General features: G+C 34.3%; 1 pseudogene; it reads left to right on the forward strand.

The window, feature by feature from the left end:
• The first annotated feature begins 2,095 nt into the window (after window positions 1-2,095).
• Window positions 2,096-3,771, forward strand: LOC138126501 (adenosine deaminase 2 pseudogene; annotated as a pseudogene).
• The last annotated feature ends 8,189 nt before the right edge of the window (window positions 3,772-11,960 follow it).

Below are 11,960 nucleotides of genomic sequence, written 5' to 3' on the forward strand. Positions count from 1 at the left end.
TTCAACACTTGCTCTAGAGTAATTTAAAACACATGATTGTTAACTGTTGTTTATTTATTGTTATTACATTACTTGTTTACACATATGGGTAACTTTAATCCGTTACGTATACGACAAAGACGAACGGTACTTCTGGCGGGATAGAACGGCGCGGTATGGCAGTGTCAAATGTTGGCGTCAACGCCAATTGTAGGAAAGGAACCGTTCTCAAGCTTTTCCGGAAATTATCATTTTATGACAGTTCGTTCAAAACAATTATAGTGAGGATCACATTTACGCCTGAATTATTCAAGTTAAGCCATACGTTTTCAATGATTTTGTTTTTCATCGCCTACTTGACTAGAAATTTTTTGAAACATACGGTAGAACAACCCTCAAGTCGTCAAAATTAGAAATCATTATAAAAATCTTAATTCTTAATTTAGTGTTTGCACAAACAATGAATTTGAAACAAAACAGTCTTGGAATAATTAATCACTTGTAATTTCTTTGTATTTTGTGCTTTGTTGCACAATAATTATTGTGCAAAGTTTATTTTAAAATGTGTGATTAATTTATTATCCCAGTAGACAAGGAATTCCGATGAAGGTCTAATTAGATCCGTTCCACCGTCGAGAGTGTAGAAAAGCTTGAAGTATTTATTTCTACTCCGCTCAGAAAAAAATGTCACTTTAACCATTTCGATGGAGATACGCAAAGACGCGATTTTGGACCGTTTGAAGATAAAAATCTTATTTTCGAGAGCGCTTTGTGGATTCCCGTTTATGGCATCCATACTTTTTTTTAAATACATGTAGAAACTCTTTTAAAAATCTGTCTGACTGATATAGATATTACCAATTACACATCGACATATTTGACGCTGATTACGCTATCGGCTATCCTGTATGTTAACGAAAATAACATAACAAACAAGTACCTTTGTAACCTTAAAATGGTCACTTTTGTATCGGGTGTATTTTTAAATTTCACCTCCTAGTAGGCGTTGAAAAGTCGATTGTGAACGCATCACTCGTGTAAAAACGTAAGATTTAAACAGCTGATGCATGATCCGTAACCCGTATAGTGCGTCCACAATCGACTCTCGAACGCCTACTATGAGGTGAAATTTAAAAAAACATCCGATAGTTTTACGTACTAAGATAAACAAACTCCATAAATACAGGGTGATTCTGTAATAAGTTTAGAAAAAAACCTGATAATTGGCGATGATGAGAAGAAGTCATAGACAAAGAATTTTTCTTATAAAAGTTTTTTCGTTTTTGAGATACAAAGGATTGAAAATTTGGTCAAAATTGCTAGTACGCTGCTGAGTTAAAGGTGATTATAATACCTGATTATCTTGGTAGTTTAGCAACAATAATAATCAAAGTAAAAGGTGCCCGTCAGTCACAAACTCCTCTCGATCATTTCCATAGAAACATTTACAGTGTGCTTGCACCTAGGACTTTATTGTGGAGTTGATGTAACAATGGTTGCTATGAAATAAACAAATTCGGACAAATTTTCCCTATTCATAGGAGTCGAAAATGCAAAAATGTAGGGTAATTTCCATCCTTTTGATTTCACCTCCAAAAGTCATTTACGCAAAATTATTTTGTGTCAAGGAAACTCCACATTTTTTTTCCAAACTTATTTCAGAATCACCCTGTATATTGGGACGTATTATGTACAATACTCTTATTAAATTTAATCATGACTCTAATTCCTTGGTGACGAATTCATCTCTTTCTGGCAGGTTATAATTGCATAAATCTATATCGTTTTATGTTTACTTTAATCATAATCACTTTAACGGCAACTTTAATAACGGTGTCGTGATATGGCCCATTTGCATGATATGGTCTGCTACTATCCAGGTGTCCCTGAAGTGTGCGGTAATATTTTAACCACGCGCACTTCAGGGACACTGTAGATTTATGTAAGTATATTCATAGCGTACATGAAAATGTGTTCAATCTTTTTTTATTCCTTTCATTTACATCTACGATCACTTATCGTATGACGTAAGTTATCGTCATGAAACTATAACGGTATATTTTCAAGGAGAAATACACTTACATTAGAAATTTGTTCTAACTTGGTAACAGAAAATCACCGGAAGAATTTGTTTTTGTGTACTTTATTCTTAAGAATAGTGTATTATATTTAAGAAGTACAATCTCTTCAATCTCAAAATATTCTGTTTGTTGTGCCATCAAGACACTTATAAATTTATTACAGATCATCAGTTTTGAGCAATGAAATCGTCAATCAATTTCATTTTCTTGATGAGTACAATTCTTTCCTGGAACGCTTCGGCTGATTTTTGGGATGATAGAAACACGTTCTTCTCTAACGAAGCTTGCCAATTAATCGGTTCGTCAATAGAGCTTACAGAAGACGAACAAAAAGTAAACGACATCTTGATGGATATTAAATTTAAAGAGTACGATGAAGGATTTGCTGACCCGTCCAAGTTTTTGCCGTCGTTTCATTTCTTTCAAACAAAATCCAGGATAGAAGAATCTGAAGTGTTCAAGTTTATCCAGAAAGTTCCAAAAGGTGCCTCACTCCATTCTCATTCAAGCGCCATGCTTTCTTTTGACGCTCTTTACAATTTAACCTACAGCGATGGGTTATACGGTTGTGATGATAATGGAAAATTTAAACTGCACTTTTTCTTCAGTACAGTTAGTGACGATTGCGAGTGGAAGTTGCTCAGTGATTGGAGAACCGAAGACACCCAGTTCGACGATTTCTTGAGAAGTAAATTAACACTAGTTGTGGACGATCCTGCAACCACTTACGACAACATCAACACAGTTTGGAATAAGTTTAATCAAATATTCTCTTTAACCCATTCGTTGTTCGACTATCGGGGATTCCTCCACGACTATTTGTACCAAGTTTTACAAGAATTTCACGACGACAATGTGATGTATTTAGAACTCAGAGGTAGCTTTCGGGAAAGTTTTGATTCGAACGGGACCACATACGATACTTTTCAGACTATTCAATTTTATTTGGACACATTGACGGAATTTAAAAACGCGAATCCAGATTTCATGGGTTTCCGCGTGATCTATTCCAAATCTCGAAATGTAAATAACAAAACCATGCAAGACCACATTGCTGAATATTTGAAAATACAAAAAAAGTACCCAGATTTAATCGCCGGGTTCGATTTAGTCGGCCAAGAAGACATCGGTCAACCTCTTTCCGTCTACGCCCACGAACTGTTGTCAATCGCAAACCAAACGAAATATTTCTTCCACGCTGGAGAAACCAACTGGTATGGTGCTTCCACTGACTTGAACCTGATTGACGCTGTCTTGCTCAACACGAGTCGAATCGGACACGGATTTGCCATAACGAAACATCCTGACGTTCTCGATGTTGTCAAAGAGAGAGAAATCGCCATCGAATTGAATCCCTTATCCAATCAGGTTCTGAAACTTGTCGACGATCTTCGAAATCACGTTGGTGCAAGTTTGATCGCGGGTGGGTTTCCCGTTGTAGTAACATGCGACGATCCGACTTTTTGGGGTGCCAAAGGTTTGAGTTATGACTGGTACATGGTTTTCATGGCAATGACACCGAGGGATGGAGATTTGAGGATTTTGAAACAGTTGGCTCTTAATTCTTTCCTTTACTCGTCGCTAACTCCAGAAGATAAATCGGATGCAATAGCTTTACTTGAAGAACGATGGAACGATTTTATCCATGATATTCTTCAAAACTACTGATATCTAAGATTCACTAAATATAATATTGTTGTTATTAAATGAAAAAAAATCTTTTGTCTCTATTATCAGAATTATTAATTGTTGTATTTTGTAAATATTTTGTTAAGAAATACTAGATTCATAAGTACATTGTAAATTGCATTTTGAAGTTAAATACACATTAAATTACCTAATACGGTGCGATCAATTAAAAAATAAATCGAGTCGGCGTGTTACCTATGGCAACCCATGCTATAGCGTAGGCTCCAAAGCAAACTCGATTTATTTTTTAAATGATCGCTCGATACTATACTACAGCGTGATCAAGAATTACCAAATCTGTTGGTAACAATGCAATTTGGCAAATTTGAAATTTACCATCAAAGGTTCATTTTTGTAATAGCATAAACGTAAACGACATACCCAAAATGTTTTTAATGTCTTGTCATGTTAAAACATCCGGTCAGTGCCAATTACGAGACAAATAGTTATTTATTATACAATACGATAAAATTGTACTTTATCTTTGAGAGCGTTTACGCTCGAGAAGATAATGAGATTTTATCGTCGTGTGTAATACATTTTTTTCTATAGCAGGAAGTTCAAGGGAAAATAGAATTTCAAAGAAAATTACAATTTTTAAGTTAAAACATTTTATCTACCCTTGCTGTTAAAGTGTTATTTTATCTACCCTTGCGGTTAAAGTGCTACTTTATCTACTCAAAAGAGTTAAAAAAAAAAGTTTAACATCCTCTATAAAAAAAACACAATTGTTTCATTGCCAACTGACTCAGTCATTGTTGATCACACTGTACTATAGTTGCTCGAGAGCCAACAGCCCATCACTCGAAGGCGAAAAAGCTATGATAGTCTCCACGGTAGTGAATATATGATGTTTTTCACACTAGCACCAGCACAAATAACGAAATAGCTATTTATGCAACGAGTTGCAAAATGAGCGTCTTTTTTGCACTAGACATGACAATTGCACCACGAATGTCAACGAGTGGTCCAACATGTCGTATGCAAAGCACACATTCTAATTAAAATCCTATTTAAATCTGCTATTTCAATAATTTTCCGGAATAATAATACTAATGTCACTGTTTAACACTAGTGATAATATAATGTCACTTTTTAACACTAGTGATAAAATGACATATCACAATGGTTACTTTTCGTAACTGAATTAAAAAAAAACATTTTGAATTAAGACGATTTAATTATAATCGACAAGAGATGAATTCTTTTCGGTGTCGTTCTAGATAATTGTTTTAAAACATTATTCACATAAATTACGACTTTGAATATTGCTACAACACGCGATAGTCAAAATTCCTATAAACTGTGAACCTGTCCAGTGATAAAATCAAAAATACGAATAAATAAACTTTTAAATTTATCAATCATTAAATAAAAAAATAATAATAACAGAAATTAGTTTGTTGTTTGAAATAACTCTTGCAAATACAAATATTGTGCATAAACAATAGTTCCAACACAATACATAAACAAATTACAGTTTTCTAATTTACGATTGATTTAATAATAACAATAACACAGCGATTAGTATTCCAAAGGTGTAGGTGAAAAGAAAAAATAATAATAGTACATTATACATATTATAAGTGAGAGAAATGCAAAATTATATGCGAGTGAGAATTTTGAATACACATCTCACAAGCTTATAAGGGCATAAGTCAGACAAAGAATTGTATTACTATAGTAACCAACCATTATACTGACTTGCCAAAAAGAAAAACGACTCACAAAACTCACAAAAGCCCAACGGCCTCTCTCGTCAAATCGGCATTCCTTCCTTTTCTTTCTTTTATAGTTTCGCCCCTCTCAACTCGGATTTACATCATTTTCGGGGGAAACCGAACTCGATCCAGAAATACTTGCATTTTTTAAAAATGTAACAGTATTTACATACTGACAATTTTGTACCCACACAAACATTAATTATAGAAAACAAATTAAATTGTCTTTGTTTTAATCAATACAAAATATTCAGTTATTAGCTGACTCGACAGACGTCTTGTCCAAATCTATACAGTGAGCGGCAAAAGTATGGAATAAATTCCTTAAAAATTAAACAAAATTTTTTTCAAAAAAATCTTTGGGCAGGTCAATTTTAGTTTATTAAAATACATATTTTAGTGCCAAAGAAAATTCCACGCAGTCATTTGTTTTCGAGTTATGACGTCATCGATAGTTTTTTTAAATGGAAACCCCCTATTTTTTTTCTCGATTCTGATATCCATTTTAATTATCTAAATGACAGTATAAAAATTTTGTTATCTTACATAAGGAAATTTTTGAGAAAAAAAATAATAAAGTTGGAAAAATTAAATGTTATAAAGAACAAAAACAAGTCAAAAAATCAAGTAGGTAAATCAAACAGTCAAATATTACTGTCAATTTCATTCGTATGTGTTATTTGTTTTACAAAACGTTTTCGAAAATGACTCATGTATCAGAAACACAACCTATAGAAATTTTAATTTTGATTGGGTGCGGGGATAAAATTAGATAAAACTAAAACAGGGGGAATTTCTTCATAAACTTGCTTATTATCAACAAGCTGGAGGATGGCAATTCGAACATTGAATTCCATAATTTTAAGTACTTACTAATACAGTTTTTGACTCGTTTTTGTTTGTTATAAAATTTTTTCCAACTTTATTTTTTTTTTTTCTCAAAAATGTCCTTATGTAAGATAACGAAATTTTTATACTGGTGTTTAGACAATTAAAAGGCCTATCAGAATCAAGAACAAAAATAGGGGGTTTCTATTTAAAAAAAACTATCGATGACGTCATAACTCGAAACAAATGACTGCTTGGAATTTTATTTTGTATTAAAATATGTATTTTTATAAACTAAAATTGACCTGTCCAAAGATTTTTTTGAAAAAAATTTTGTTTAATTTTTAAATAATTTATTCCATACTTTTGCCGCTCACTGTATATTAATACGTGAAGGAAAACCTTTGTACCCCTTTTTAAGCAAATTGCGCGCACGGAGGAGTGTGAGATTTGGATAGTTAAAGTTTATGTGGGGAAGGAGTGCAGAAAGATAAAATTTATGTATAATATACAGGGCGTTCCCAAAAAAAGAGACAAATCCATAGCTCCCTTATTTATCGGAGGATTTTAATTATTTATACACCAAATCAAATGGTTGGGAATAAGCTACAAAATGACGTACTAAAATCACGTACAATCCAAAGTGCTTCAAGGTTAAACTGTCAAAATATTTTTTTCAAATACGGACACATACTTTTTTTTAGTAATTCTGATAGAGATTTTTATTTTGAAAACAACGATGTATGACATAAGAAAAAAATTTAAAAAAATAACTACATTTTGAAATTTGTAATAACATTTGGGATTGCACGTACAGAGCGCTGTTTAAGCATCGACGATAGTAGCATTTTTTAACTTTTTTTTTGTATTTTGGGTAGGTTAGTGTACACTTGTGATACACTATTCTTTTTAGAATAAAAATTATGTGTTCGCATTTGAAAAAAAATATTTTGACAGTTTAGCTGAAGCCCTTGGACCTATATGTGAATTTATTAGGGCTTTTTGTAGCCTATTTAGACCCATTTTATTTGGTGCATAAATAATTAAAATCTTCCGATAAATAAAGGAGTTATGGACTCATCTTCTTTTTCAGGGACACCTGTGTGTTACAAAATATCAAAACATTTATTGTTTACGTTCATACACTGTAAAAAATTAGCGAAGTAAATGCGGAGTGAGTTTGGAGCGAATGCGGAGGGGATGATTTGTAATTGATTCGCCCCCGCAGTGAAATCCACTCCAAGAGGGAGTTTATTTAGATTATTCATTAAAAAAAAACTTTTCGGAGTGAAATACAAAATTCTTTGACTATTAGTGGTTTGCCACCACATAAGTTAGTATTGAAAGTTAATTGCGTTAGTCTATGGAACAAGAATACGAATCAAGTTTATGCATCGCAATGCTATTGATTGCGAAGTTTTAACTGGAACCGAACGCAATAAGAGAATTTTGATTCTACGTAAAAATTTAACATATTCAGGTACTATTTTACCATTTAATTTTCAAAGAAGTCAATTTCCAATTACAGCTGCATTTGCGATGACAATAAATAAGTCTCAAAAACAAACATTCGAAAAAATTGCAATTTTATTGAGGCAGCCAGTTTTCAATTGTACGTCGCAGCAAGTAGAGTTCGATAATTCAATGGTTTGAGATTTTATATTTTCGAATAGTATAACAGTCAAGGGCATTTAGCAAACGATGAAATTTTATTTTAAGCTCAATGGACATTTTATTCTTTTAACCGCCCGGTTTTTTGTTTCAATAAAAAATATAGGTACAAAAAATACGAAACACGTGTTCTTTATTTCATTTTTCATTTTTTTGTATTAATTTTTTATTTAAATTTTATATAATTTGAAAATATAGGCAAATTAACTGTGTAGCTTTGGCAAAACCTGGCCAGTGTAGCAATAAAAAACGTAAGGAAATGTAAGAAAACGCGTTATTGTTTTTTAAATATGGCATAGCCAAACTATACCTCATTTTCCCTACCGTTCGTATTTTTCAAATAACTCGAAAATTAGTGCATAATAACGTATTTTTAAACGCTCGCAGCTGACGTAATAGAACAAAATTCAAAAAAAATTTATGCGAAAATTATAGAGGTATACTCTTTGATTAAAAAAAACCTCAGTAACGTTCAAACTTAAAAATTTAATAGAAACGGTCGAATTTCGACCGCTGGGCGACCTCTAGTTTCAATAAATTTATGATCGTTTTGTAAATTTGTGAAAAGCTATCGGAAATGCGTAAACAAAGTACCTACTCATTCCCAAACCGATGAGTGAGAGAACGCAAAAACAAAAATAGCAAAAACAAAAATACAGACCACTGTGCATGTTGAGTGCACTGGGAAAGCTACTGGAAAGAATGATAGAGAAGAGATTACGCGAGGAGGTGGAGGCAAGAGGAGGCATGGCCGAAACGCAGTTCGGATTTAGAAAAGGAAGGTCAACCATCGACGCACTAAAAAAGGTGGTAGAGAGAGCAAACAGGGCAAAAAACTACAGTTACAGGCACAAGAATTTATGTGTAATGATTGTTTTTGGTGTAAAAAACGCTTGGCCGAAAATTGTTGCGGCACTAGAAGAGCTAAAAATCTCACCATACTTGATTAATATAGTCCAAAGCTATCTAGATAATAGAAGACTAGAGATAGGGAGCGAAAAAAGAAACTGGATATGAAAATGGGAGTCCCGCAGGGCTCGGTGTTGGGGCCGATGCTGTAGAATGTCTTTTATGATGGCGTCCTTAAAGTAGAGGTGCCACCAGGAATAGATATGGTTGCATACGCCGATGACTTAGCACTAATAGCAACCAGTAAAGAGAGGAACACGCTGGAGCAAATAATCAAACAGTCAGTAAACAGAATTGAAGAATGAATGCTCGCAAACGGTCTGGAGTTAGCGCCTGGAAAAACGGAAGCCGTATTACTATCGGGAAGAAGGAAACTAAAAACAATCAAAGTTAAGGTGGGAAACACAGAAATAACGACTAAAAAATCGATCAAATATCTTGGAGTGATGATCGACAAAGACCTCGAAATGACTGAACATATCAAGAAAACAACTGAAAGAGTCGACAAAACAATAGCGACGCTGACGAGAATCATGCCAAGTGAAGGACCACGACCAAGCAGTGAAAAGAGGAAAATCCTGGCGAGCGTGGCCGAATCAATTATCCTGTATGGATCGGTTATCTGGGAGCCCGCGTTAAAAATTAAAAAGTACAGCGACCTGCTGACAAGATGTCAAAGAAAGGTGGTCCTGAGAGTAATCTCGGCATACAAAACTGTGTCGACGGCAGCTTTATTGGTGACAGCCGGGACTCCCCCAATAGATCTTCTGGCAAGGGAAAGGAATGAAATCCATAAAAAGGGTGTAAAAAAGAGGAAAGAGGAAAGAGAAAAAACCTATAAAAAATGGTAAGAAAGATGGGACAGGAGCAAAGAAGGCGCAAGGACCAGGAATCTGATACTAAGCATCAAGGAATGGATCGAAAACGGAGCCACAGGAGTGGATCATTATACTTCCCAATTCCTTACGGGACATGGAAGTTTTGGCAGCTACTTGCAAAGAATCAAGAAGATTGATAGGGCAGAGTGCGCATATTGCGCGGAAGAAGAAGACACGCCAGAACATCTGCTAACATGCCCAAGGTGGAAGGATGAAATGGGAAACCTACAAAATGTGCTAGGGGAAGAGCTCACGGCAGACAACTTCAGAAGGCAAGTTGTGAAAGGAAAGTGGATGGAAATTAGCAAAACTATAAAAAAAATTATGAAGATAAAGACAACCGAAGAGCAAAAATAGAGAAATACCGACATCGCACATCGCCCGCCATGAAGAAATGTCCTTTGACAATACCGTGGTGGTGACAGTAACGGTGAAGAAAGAAAGAAGTGGGGTTTTAGCGAGTAGGGCTTCATAACCATGAGGCGGATTCTCACTCCCCCCGCTGTAGAACAAATGCGGGGGGGTCCCTAAAGGATTTCCCCTCTACTGAAAAAAAAAAAAATGGCGGCTCCGGGTCGGCTCCGGATCGGCCCCGGGTATGCAACGGGTCGGCTCCGGGTATGCTCCGCGTCGGCTCCGGGCGACTCCAGATCGGCTCTGGTTTGACTCCGGGTCGACTCCAGGTCGACTCCAGGTCGGTTCCGGGTCGGCTCCGGGTAAGCTCCAGGTCGCTCCAGGTCGAATTACGCATATCCTTCACAAAATAGTACAGTGTGGAATAAAATGATTTACATTTAGTTACTTTTGCATTACCCTTGTAAAAATACGAAATGCCGCTCTACAAAAAAAAGAAAGCCTAACCTCAAAATATTCCAAAATTCCAAATGTGATTTATTGCGAAGGGATGATATGAATGCAAAGTAGAGATTGAAATTAAAAAGGAGCTAACAAAAGCAAGCCACAGCTAGTGTTGAAAGTGGCCACCAACGTTTGTTAATTCAATTTAGTAAATTGTAACAATTGTCAATTCGATTGATGACATTTATTGACAGAACTAATAGTTTGGCACTTATATACAGGAAAATTTACATGTGCAAAAATTCCAAAGGTAACTATATGTAAATCATTTTATTCCACACTGTATTTTACAGTAGAAGTCCGTATAGTGCGTTCACAACTGACAGTTCAACGCCTACTTAGACGCCAAATTTTAAAAAACACCCGTTATGTACGAGTATAGATAAATACAACGAATAGTCAAAGATTGTCGAATATTTTTGTGGTAGTATCAAAGGTAGTATCATGAATGGTCATTCGCTTTATGAGTGCGCAGCACGAATGGTATTCGCAAGGGTAATGATTAATGAATGACCATGAGTGATACCATCGGAAAAATATTCTACTATCTTTGACTACGAATTGTATTCAACAGACTATTCAATGAACTAAGTCAATGATTAAAATAATTTTTTTTGAGAAAATGACAAATACTTCAAAAATTTAATTTAATTTTCAATGTAAAAATTTTAATTGACCTTAAACAAAAGCAAACAAGATCTAAGGTTAACAATAAAATGTATCTAAGGTTAACAATAAAATGTAACGCAAATGTTGAAATTGTTCCCCGCCAACTATTTGGCACTCACCGACACTTTGTACACTGCGCTCAATAATGTCACGGCTGATCTGTTTCATTTCAGCGCAAATTCTCTAGCGTAAATCTTCTAAATTATTTGGTCTATTAAAATAAATCTTATATTTTAAATAAACCCATAAAAAAAAAATTTTACGTAAAAAATTAAATTGAATTTTGTGAAGTAAAATTTGTAATTTTCTCAAAAAAATTGTTATGTAAATTACCAATTTTTTTCATTCATCATTTAGCTAGTATAAAGGTCTATCAGAAGGAGAAGAAAAAAGTAGAAGTTGTCATTTTAAAAAAATTAGTGTGAGGTCATAGCTCAAAAATGGATGACGTCATGAACAAGTGAAGCTACTTAAAATGAGCATTATCATAAATAAAAATTGATCTGTTTCAGCGTTATCGACAAGTTTTGAAATTACATACTGAATTTATTCCATAAGTAGTTTCCACACTGTATGTATTTTCACTAGTGGAATATTCGCTAGAATTTTATTAAAATTTTGTTAAAATAAATTTGCCATTTAGTGTGTTATCAGTTATCACTTATCAGTTATCACAT

This window comes from Tenebrio molitor, chromosome 3 (assembly GCF_963966145.1).
Source record: "Tenebrio molitor chromosome 3, icTenMoli1.1, whole genome shotgun sequence".
In the NCBI taxonomy this organism is placed as follows: Eukaryota; Metazoa; Arthropoda; class Insecta; order Coleoptera; family Tenebrionidae; genus Tenebrio; species Tenebrio molitor.